Raw genomic sequence first — 12,638 nt, 5'->3', positions numbered from 1 at the left:
TATCCGACATAAACCATGCGAGCTATCATGGAATCCAACGTCTGACCCACGTTTAGGAGGGCTATTCTATCCTTGCCATCGAAATTAAACCTGAACTGTAGTGGTCACTAAACTGATGTCCTGAAGGACTAAAGAGTCACCCTCTACTGGCAGGTGCTCTTATGAGATATGTGTCAACCTTCAACTGGCAGGAAGACATTTCAAACCTACGCTGGCTACATAGTTCTGGAACTCAAGGACTGTTACTAAAGGTCACACCCTCTACTGGCAGGAAAGTCCCCATCCTTGAGTTTGCTCGGTGCTAAATCCTACTCCCAACTAACATACACTGAAATACTAACTGGTGCATGCACTTATAACTGATAACTGATAAGATTAGGTCATGGTATTCTGAAAATAATAGTGCATACGAATTCTGAGGGAATTATAAACATATAAATTGGTACTGCTCAACATGATCATGGTGTTCTGAATATGATATTTAAAATCATGGTCTGACTAACTCATTACTTGAAAATAGAAATCATGTAAAAATACATATGTATCGGGTGTTCATAACCCACCAACACTGAATAATCATCAAAACATGACATTTAAACTCAAACTGTAGTATTAAATCATGGTCCAACTCAAGACATAGGTATTTTATCAAACATGGGAAAACATGAATTTAAGACATGAGAATGTTGCTAAAAATCATGAATTTAGGATCTATCATGGAATTCACTTTAATAAAGCATGGGAAACTTAAATTCATAGAATGGGAATTCAAAATCTTGCATGGGATCATACATGAGCTGAATTGAATCAAAATAACCATAAAAATATGAAATTCAATCTTTATTGAACGTATAAAATATCATAATGATAGAAAATTCACTCTTTAGTTGAAAGAAAAAGGTTTTGGGGCTCCATGGGTGAAAGGGACCTATGAATGAATACCCCACATACTTTAAACATTTAACTTAAAAGAGAAACACTAATCTTGATGCTTTCTTGAAGGTTCTTGAACTTGGGGAACTTGAATTCTTGATTTCTTTGGAACAAAGGAATTGAATTCTTGTTCTTGGGGAAGGAAATGGTTTTCTTGAGAGGAAAATTGAAGATGAAGGGCAAAATTATGCCCCAACTGATGCCCAAGTCGTGGCATAGACGAATGGGTTGAGGGCGGGGGGGGGGGGGGGGGGAGACCCAATTACCCCTTAATTATTTAAATCAAAAAAACTGGATGCAACTACGTCACCGTGACGCGGTATTATCGTAGTAGCATACTGGTTCTGGAAAAGTGATCATAACTTTTTGCTCGGGTATCAGATTAAGGAAAAATTGATATCGTTGGAAAGATAAAAAATTATCTATAATTTGGTGGTTATTGAGCTGAAAAATTTCATATATATAAAAAGTTATACAGGTTCAAAGTTGACCCTTGTAGAATTCAATACCAAAATTTTGCCGAATCAAAGGCTCTTAGCTCAACTTTGTTCTAAGTGATTCCTATGAACATTTTTTTACCTCATAAGCACTTCACACACTAGGATAAGGATCATGACATATGTATTCAATTATAAATCACAAACTAGACACAACAACTTCACCGCGATATGGTCAACATGTGATCGGGACTAATGCCACGTCGCTAGCCTATCACGGTAACCCACTGGTTTCGTGATCCAAACATGCCCCAAACCTTGTTAAAAAAATCCCAAACTCCTACAAGACACACTTCTTACATCCCTGAACATGAATTAACTTAAAAACTAATGTCTCAGGGTCAAGAAGACCAAAATCAAAATCCTCGAAGTTTAGGGGTCTTGAAGATAACTAAGTCCCCAACACTAAGTGAAAATTTCAAGCCTTAAGCCCCTTAAGCATGAAACTAAGAGATGAATCGAGCTAAGATTAGTATGGGGTATTACAATATCTCCTTCCTGGGAAAATTTATCCTCGAATAAGATTAGTTAGACTAATAGTACCATACTAAGGTAACTAAGATCATATACTGTACATGCATGACTTGGAACATGAGTGCATAACTGAGTTTGACTAAACTGATTTCGTGAATACATGCAATGACATGAGAATGGTTATAAGGATGAGATATAAATGAGAGAGTTAACTTATGAGTAACCATTACCTTAGGGTGGATCTAGTTTCGTGAAGAAAAGTTGAGAGGTTTAGGACATGAAAGCTCAGGGTGTTATAATATTCCCCCTTGGATCATTCGTCCTCAGAATGATACTGACTTGGGTGTAAGACTAAGAAAAGTCTGAGATAATGTATGAGACACTTACGAACTGAGTCATAATTAAATATCTGAATCTAAAACATGATGCATGAACTGAACTGAATTCACAATTTACATGGATGCGAACAAATTACCTCTTGGAATGGCCATACTCATGAAACTTCAGATATTAAGACTAGATCAAAAAATGAAAAAAAAAACATAGAAACTTATCCGTCTGACTGCTAAATTGAATTGTTGGCTATATTGACTGAATTATACTAAAATCTTACACTCAACTGGAGTATTTCTTCAACACTCTTTCTAAGAAGTTCTAATAACATTAGGGAGCAAAGGATCTTGGGTATGATCTGAGTATGATATCTGAGTAAGGAATCTTAATATGGCTATCACTCTGTTACATGGAACATAGGCCTATAAAACATAAGCTAGGATAGAATCACTAGTCCTTATTCATGCAACTGCTAACTTTTAAGCTTAGCCACACTTCTCAAGCACTCCCTCAACTATGATTTTCCTCGTAAATAGTAGGCTCATTTGACTCCACTTATAATTTTTACATGGGCATTGATAACTCCATTACGTAAGTCTGAACTGGACTAAATTTTCTCACCATGATCAAGACTAACTCAAAATCACAAGGTACAACATATCATACCATAACACTAGTCTGAACCATGAACTTAATACCCCATGCATTTTCACAACTTTCATCTCATGAATAATTCTTAGTACCACTTCAACAACTACATTCAACCTCTTACTAGGAATTCACTAACGCGCAATGCATTTATCCACTTATACACCAACATGAAATTCAAGCCTATCTTCATAACCACATATGAACTTTTAAAAAAATGCCCATAAAAGCATGAATTAATTAAAGAGATCAAAATTGAGGATACACATGACATAATCTGAATTTCACTAGTCATTTAGAGTGCACCATAAGTTATGGGAACTGAGTATACTGTAAATCATGAGTACATGAGTTATGAGCTGCATGACCTGAGTTTGGAGTTCATAAATTCCTGGAACATAATTCATACTGTTGAGTGAACTGGAACTTCTCATACTAGGAACTGGAAGTGTATCTGATTCCATGGAAAGTGCATGAATATGAGTTATGATCATAGAGCTGACATGTAAGGCATGATTATATATCATGATGACTAAGGTATAGAAATCTGCACTGAGATAAGAATGGGTCGGGCATCTTCCTCCCCAGCTGATGTTCTACAATATTCTAGCATCACTACTAGAATCTGAGAGCTTGACTTAGTTACTTGTCCTTTCATCTCCTCTTTAGCTGTAAGCCATAATTCTAAGTCTATGGGTCCATTTAATAAACTCTAAGCTAAACTGTAACCACTTTACTCTAAAGCCCGAGATATATCAATTCACATAAATAATAAACTCACCCTGAAATACTATATCCTAAAGTGTAAAACCCACTGCTAATACTTCCTTCTGAGATACAACTCTTATCTTTCTATAGTCCTAATAGTCATCATACAATAAATTAAACACCGATTAACTTAAAATTTTTAGAAGTATACCATACCATGAGCTCACACTATCTAGAGCTTCAACTCTTCTTTCAATTAGCTCAATCTTCAAAGATTCAAACTTAAATTCTAATACTTAACATGGATATCCCCAAACCTTTAATGAACCATACTAACATCCTTCATATCCTACTAATATCATATCTAAACTATAAGAATTACCATTACACCAACATACCCAACATCAATAACATATAATTTTGAATCAACAAACTTAAATTCTTTCATACACTATTTCAAGCCTACTAATTCACCTTTCATACAACTAGCCCCATGGATACATAATCCACCAAATTTAGATAACACTATCCCTAATTTAATGCTTCTAAACTTCTAGGTTTATGCTTCTAACTCTAGATCATATGCTGTCATAGGATTCTGAGAAAGGATTCTGAGGACACATATAACTTTAGCTTAGTGCAAGATTTTTCATGAACATGAATGAAATCTTTCAAACTTTGGGAAAATAAAGGCACTGGTGGGATACTTTTTGAGCCAATATGTAATCCCATAATTGTCTTTGGGGACTTTCTAAGAAAGCTCTATCTGTAAGAATTTAAGTTGGCTATTTTTGTTACCTCAAGAATAAGGCAAAGTTGGCACGAATGGATTAACGTAAGAATCTGGATAAGTTCCTTAGAGAAAACTTCTATTGCACGATCTAAGACAGAAAGAAGAGAAACATTTCTTAAATGCTTTTAGCCTCTCGAAGAAAAGTACAGATATCTCTGTATCATTCCACAATACTCTACTTGATACAACTTCATAGACACCTTAGGACACAAAAAGTCTGGGATCTGATACCAAGTTTGTCATGACTCGAGACTACCCCTAGTCCTAACATGATGCTTTGAACCACAAGTGATCCCAAGATAACCCATGAACCGGCATACTATTGAGTAACTAATTTAATATGTAAAACAAAACTTATTTTGCTGAGCGGAAGCATAATCATGAGAAGTCTGGTTAAAGGTAATACTGATACAGTTTACATCATGATACAACTGAAGAAAGAAACTCAAATTACATGACTAACTCTGACTGACATATATGAAGCTCTACTATACCGACTATAGATAGCTAGGACATGCCTTTAACTACCACTAATCAATACATATGGAAAATAAAAAAAAATTACAGTACATAATCTAGACTTATCTGGAGTTCTTGAAATAGGAGAACTTATCATCTGCTGGCTAAAAGCTGTAAACTGTCTAACCCTGGTGTAAGAGCTATATATGGTACCTATATTATGAAGGATGTAGCCACAAATGCATATATGCCGTCAGTACGTTGGAATGCACTAAGTATATAGAGACATGAACTAAATCATGGAAATATTTCAAACATGCTTTAAAACTGAGGATATAAGTTTGCTGAAATATACATTTGAAATAAGACCATACGTGAAAATTATAGATCATACAAAATTTATAAATCATGAGCTGGAAACAATTCTATAAACTAGGAGGTGGTAGAAACCTAAATATTGTAAGCAATTCTCTTGTAAGGCTGAATATGTTGTAAAAGTTATATTAAGGATAACGTATGAATACTGGGTATGAAACTATGTAATGGAAGCTGACTTAACTCGAGGATCTGAATATACAAATATACTGAGCATGAATGAATAAACATACAAAACCAACATAACATGTACTAAGTAGAGCTGATTAACTGAATGACTGATGTCTTTGTGACCGTACAACTAAAATTTTAGTAAGGGATAACTAATATCAGTATGTTGAGTTATAGATATATGAATACTGATCATGTAAAACTGAACTATACTTAGTCTGAATAACTAGACTAAAACTTGGGGTACTGTGCACATGAGATAAGGACTAACTAAACAACATAAGATAACTAGCAGGAAAGCATGAAAAACTATAATATTTGAGAATGCAAGACCAAGCATATGCATAGTTTTGAAATAATCTAAAAATAAAAGGCTGAAATCTGATAACTGAATAACTAAGAATCTGTACACTTGGTTAAGAAAACCTAAGCTAAAAAATATTCTAAAAATTGTACTGAGATTGTGGGATCTATGATGTAACCAAAATAAACCATGTGAGCTATCATGAACTTCAACGTCTACCCATATTGAGGAGGGCTATTCTATCCTTGTCATCAAAATAGAACCTAAACTGTAGTGATCACTAAACTGATATCCCAAAGGACTAATGAGTCACTCTTTACTGGCAGGTTCTCTCATGGGATATGTGTCAACCCTCAACTGGAAGGAAGATATTTCAAACCTATATTGTCTACGTAGTTTTGGAACTCAGGGACTGCTACTAAATGTCATACCCTCTACTAGCAGGTGAGCCCCCATCCCTGGGTTCGCTCAGTACTAAATCCTACTTATAACTAAAAGACACTAAAATACTAATTGGTGCATGCCCTAATAACTGATAACTAATAAGCTCATGTCATGGTATTCTGAAAATAACAGTGCATACAAATTCTGAGGTAATTATTAACATATAAATTGATTCTGCTCAACCTGATCATGGTGTTTTGAATATGATATTAAAAATTATGGCCTGACTAACTCATTGCTTGAAAATAGAAATCATGTAAAAACACATAGGTATCGGGTGTTCATAACCCACCAGTACTAAATGATCATCAAAATATGACATTTAAACTCAAGCTATAATATTGAATCATGGTTCAACTCAAGACATATGTATTTCATCAAACATTGGAAAAACATGAATTTAAAACTTGAGAATGTTGCTAAAAATCATGAGTTTAGGATCTATCATGGAATTCACATGAATAAAGCATGGGAAACTTAAATTCATAGCATAAGGAATTCAAAATCTTACATGGGATCATACATAGGATGAATTGAATTAAAATCACCACGAAAACATGAAATTCAATCTTTTTTGAACGTATACAATATCATAATGATAGAAAATTCACTCTTTAATTAAAAGAAAAAGGGGTTTTGAGCTTTATAGGTGAAATGGACCCATGAATGAATACCCCACATACCTTAAACCTTTAACTTAAAAGATAAACACCAATATTGATGTTTTCTTGAAGGTTCTTGAACTTGGAGAACTTGAATTCTTGATTTCTTGGGGATAAAGGAATTAAATTCTTGTTCTTGGGGGAAGGGAATGGTTTTTTTGAGAGAAAAATTAGAGAAGAAGGGAAAAATTATGCCTCAATTATTTAAATAAAAAAACTGGATGCAACTACGTCATCGCGATGTGGTCTTATCGCAGTAGCTTGCTGGTTCTGACGAAAATAATCATAACTTTCTATTCGGGTATCGGATTAAGTAAAAATTGGTATCGTTGGAATATAATTCAATTATCTATAATTTGGTGGGTCTTGAGCTGAAAAATTCCATATATGTAAAAAGTTATACATGTTCAAAGTTGACCCTTGTAGAATCTTGTTCCAAAACTTTGCCGAATCGAAGGCTTTTACCTCAACTTTGTTCTAAGTGAGTCCTATGAACATTTTCACCTCATAAGCACTTCACACACTAGGATAAAGATAATGATACATGTATTCAATTATAAATCACAAACTAGACACAACACCTTTACCGCGATGCAGTCAACATATGATCGGGACTAATGCCGTGTCGCGGGCCTATCGCGGTGACCCACTAGTTCCATGATCAAAACATGCCCCAAACCTTGTCCAAAAAATCTAAAACTCCTATGAGACACACTTTTTACATCGTAAACATGAATTAACTCAAAAACTAATGTCTCTAGGTCGGGATGACCAAAATAAAATCCTCAAAGTTTTTGGGTCTTGAATATGACCAAGTCCCCAACACTTAGTAAATATTTCAAGCCTTAATCCCCTTAAGCATGCAACTAAGATATGAATCTAGCTAAGATTAGTATAGGGTATTACAATATGCATATTGAATCTCTCAGGAACCTTTTTGATGTACCTCTTCTGAGAATAATGTACAACATTGTCTTCTCTTGAAATCTCAATTTCAAGGATTTTCTTTACAACTCCTAAATCTTTTGTGTCAAATTTCTTGCTCAACAGTTTATTCAATGTATTTATCTCTGTGATGTTGTTTGCATCAATAAGCATATCATAAATATACAATAGTAAGTAAATAATAAATATTCTCTCACGTATTAAAAATGACTAGTTGATATTGGAGGACCAGATCCCTTGCATAGCTTGCCCTGGTACAATATCACATCGCTGCATAGTTTTCTACTGGTGCAACAAACTGTGTAAGTTCACAGTTTACCTAATTACACATTTGTTCTAATCAAAGTTCTTCCCTTATTTCTACACTACTATAAATTCAAAGAGATGTTTCTCCTTCAATAGTTTTTGCAAATTAGAGAAATTCTTGGTTGTGGAGAAACTCTCAAGGCTCATGTTTTAAATTATTACTATTTTAGTTAATGGTTCTTGAGTCTGTCTTTATAACCAATTTACTTATAAGAGTAAAGTTTTCTTATTGTTGTAGAGTTCTTAGGTAGGGTTACCTAAGGTGGTTGTAGTAGAGTCATTAAAACTTGAAGAACGTAGAGTTAAGTTCATTAGAGACTGTAATCAATAAGTTTTGATGATAGTGGAGATTGAGTGCTTGTGAGGGAAATTCATGGTTTTTCCTCTCTTAAGCAAGGAGGTTTCCATGTAAATCCTTGTTTTATTTTATTTTCTGCAAACTCTTGTGTGCTCTCTATTTTATTTCTATTCACCTTACCTCAGGGACCTGGTCCCTTAATGGAAGTGGATTGTAATACCCCTAAGATTTTATATTCTAGACCCCTTAAAGATAGACCAGTAAGTTAGATTTCTAATGTTGCAAGTCTCATCTTAATTCGATATCATGGAAAAAACTTATGCAAATTTTCCCTTTAGTGTTTGTCAACTGTCAGTGGCTACGACTCATGTGATGACTCGTAATCAGATGTTACGAGTAGTCATAGTCACAACAGAAAGGAACTTCAGTTTCAAACTAGGGATGATAAACCTATTTTATTTTAACACTCCAAATTTTTAGCCTTGGAAAATTTTGGAGTTTTGAACTCACTACCCTAACTACGACTCTCCCTATGAGTCGTAGGGTGTCGTGATAGGTCATAGGACCTAAATTGTAGGGTTTCCAGTGAGTTTTTCCTAACTTACTGCCTTGGTGATGACTTGAGGTTACGAGTCGTATAGTCCCCTTTCGTAGCCAAACTAGTATAATGCCCAAAGTGATCTACCTTGAGTACAACTAGACTCAATAAGTTGTAATGAATCTATATGAGTCATAAAGCACCAATTGTAGGGTGACAGTGTGTACCCAAAAGTTTCAGTCTTTATTATGACTCGTACCTTATGAGTCGCAGTGTGTCCTTATGAGTAGTATGGTGACCCGTAGTCAATGACGATAATTTTTCAGCTCTTAAATTAAGGGTGTTTTGGACATTTACCTTTTTCCCTAAACATAACCCATGAATTTACAACTTTATTAGGACCCCATTCCCATCTATAACATACCAAAATAACTTATCTCAAGAAAGACCATTAGAGTTTTCTCAAGGTTGATTGTCTAGAGATTCTAAGGGAAAATTCCCTCCAAAATTGTGATCCTTTTGGGCATGTACCTCTTTCCACCAAACTTATTTTGTTAAAAGCATATTCTTAAATGGTTACTCATGAGGTTTAATTGTTGGGTTTTGGATATAGGTTGAGGGTTTTGAATGATTGTTTTTTAAGTGATGTTTCATATTACATATGCATTGTTTATGTTTTAAATAGTGGTTTTGAAACCAATTATATGCATGGGTGTGTGAATTGAATAGGGAATATGGTTTTCCCCAAGTTTGATGAGTTAATGATGTAAGGCTTACAATAACTTCAACCCAATCTTGTGAAATTGACTTTGGACATGAGAATATGCATATTGAAAAACATTTTGAAACCTTGAATAGTATAAAAGAGTAATGGAACTTGAATTGTCTTTAAAAGGGCTTATGGCCATGGATTGAATCTAAACTGAAAACTTTGGAGTCCTATTGGCCGAAGGGTTATAGTCCCACTTGGCTCGATAATTTGGTTCCTACTCAGGATTTTGGATTTCCGTTGGCTAGTTGGGTTAGATTCCCACTTGGATACATAGTTTGGTTCCTACGTGGAACTTTGGAATCTTATCGGCTAATTTTTTAGAGTCTAATTACCAAATTGATGGATTTTGCAAAGTAACATGTGCTTGCAAGGTACAGTCGCTATGACGGTACCACTTAATAATGCCTTAATTAATGACACCTTGTTTGATGATTGGGAATGTGTAAACAATGTTTTAATTGGGCATTAATAGGGGTTGTATAGCTATGCCTTAAAAGTGGAGGTCTTGAGGCGCTAATACTGAAAATCACAGTTACTGATATGGGGATCTAAATGATCGGGTAGTTCAATTCCTCCATGTTATATGACTGAGTGCTTAAGTGACTCTTTGATACATGTCGAGAGGTTTGAGTCCCCCTTGTTATATGTATATGCATGTGATTGAGTGCATTGGTTTTTGATGGATTTTGAATTTTTGATCATGAAATTATTTTACCCTTCATCCTTGAGTTACATTATAGTGCTTAACCCACTATCCATCTCTAAATATTGTATCCCCATACAATATAGGGTCTAAAAGAAATCTTACTTTTCCTGCACAATGTTAGGAGGATCGGCTTGGTTCGTCGATAATTTGTGGTGAAGTGGTGAGCTTTTATTCTCTAGAAGATTTGATTATCCCATTGGTTTCCTTCCATGAATTAGAACTAAAGACCTCACATTAACATTATCATTGTCATTGTCATTGTCAGAGTCGAGGGTATGTCCAGACATAGGTTGCTTTTATGGGATAGAGGCTTTGTAGATTATCGTGGATGGGTTTTGGTTATTGGTATTCATTGACTTATGAGTCACTATTTACTCTATCTTTTTATATGTTAAGAACTCATCTATTATCATATATTTATGTGATCTGTACAATCAGGCAGGGGGGGGGGGGTTCCTAATCCTCAGCGGACTTGGATACCCGTGGCCATGCCCTGGTTTGAGTCATGACACTTATGACTCATAACTAGTGACGACGAGTCGTAGTAAGGACCCATAGTCAAAACAATAGGGGTCCCCCACCTTTATCCCATCGATGATGAGTCTACCTTATGACTCATAACCTATTACTATGAGTTGTAGAAAGGGAATCGTAGTCAGGACAGTGAAGGCTAAGACTTTTGAGTTTCAGGTTATGACTCAGACCATGACCTATGACCAGTTGTAATGAGTTATGAGGTGTGTCTTAAAGACTGAGACCGGGATTTCTAGCAAAATTTCTCAGAGACTTTTAAATCTTTTCCCACTTTTTTAAAAACCAAAATCACGTTGTTTATGCTTCTCAAAGAATGGTTTAAAAGGTCTAAACTTCCCCAATTCATGAATTAATCATATTTCCACCCAGAGCAGTTACAAGGGGTGATTTTCTCTTCTCCGAAGTAGAAACTAGGGTTATTCAAGTTCAAGTTTAATCCCAAGGAACTTCCCCAAGGTTTCACTCTTAGGTATGTGGGATTTCATCAATCGGTGCCTTCCACCCATTGAGTCCCAAGAACTTCCTTAATTTACAAGTGTAAAACTCTTTTCTTTTTTATGGGATTCCAAGTTAACGAAGAATTTTATGAATTTTCTCTCAATTGTTTTGATTATGAACCATGAAAATATGTACCATCATGAGAATAGTATTTCCATATGTTTGATAATGCAAATGTCTACACCATGATCAGTTAATGAAATATTGAGTTTTATTCATGATTTTTTGTACCATGGTTAGTTCCATAATTACCAGGATCAGTTTGTATTAGTCAGTGTTGGTGGATTATAAACACCCAATTCCTAGATATCCATGCATGTTACATATTTCAGGTTACAAGTCACTTGGAGCATGCTTATTTCATTAAATTAAAAATTCTATCATATTGAGCATTTGTCAGTATCAGTCATGCTAAGCATGTTTTCAGCATTAGTATCAGTTTAGTTGAGAGTAGTACTTAGCACCGATTCAACGTAGGGATGAAGTCTCACCCATTAGTTGAGGATTGAGACCTTTAGTAGAATTCCCTAAGTTCAAGAACTACGTTTACAACATTGGTTATGAGAGGTCACCCGCTAGTTAGGACTGACACCCTAATAAGAGTCACCCACCGATAGAGGAATGACACCCTAGTCCTTTGGGAATTAGCTTAATAGATCCACTCTAGCCTGTATTGGAACCACTGGAAAGGTACTAGCACCCTTCCAACTGGGGTTATAGGCTGGACCTCGATTAGCTCAGATTAGGGCATATCAGTTACATGTTAGCTCCCATAGTGTCCCGTTTAGTTTTTAGATTATGTTCAGTTCAGGTTTGCTTGACCAAATGTTTAGTATATCATTTATTCATATTATCTCAGTACATGTTTATACTTGGTCATTACATCAGCTCACATCCCACAATTTCAGACCCAATATCAATACATGATCCTCAGTTTAGTTTTACAACATATTCAACTTTAACTTGAGATTAAATATACTATTTATTTTCTACCGCTTTCTAACTTATAGAAATATTTTAGCTCATGATTTAGATATTTCACGATGCCTTACAACTTTATATACAAACATTTTTTAAATGCATATTTTAGCAAATAGCTTATTTCCTCAGTTTTAAAACATGTTTTAAGTATTTTCATGACTAATGCATATCTCAAATACTCAGTACATTCCAAAGTACTTATAGTATACCTCTTCTGCCTAAATTTTCATGTGATATAGATTCAGGTGCTTACTACAGG

The sequence above is a fragment of the Capsicum annuum genome, chromosome 11, assembly GCF_002878395.1.
Source record: "Capsicum annuum cultivar UCD-10X-F1 chromosome 11, UCD10Xv1.1, whole genome shotgun sequence".
Taxonomy (NCBI): Eukaryota; Viridiplantae; Streptophyta; class Magnoliopsida; order Solanales; family Solanaceae; genus Capsicum; species Capsicum annuum.
Note: the sequence above shows the minus strand (reverse complement) of the source record.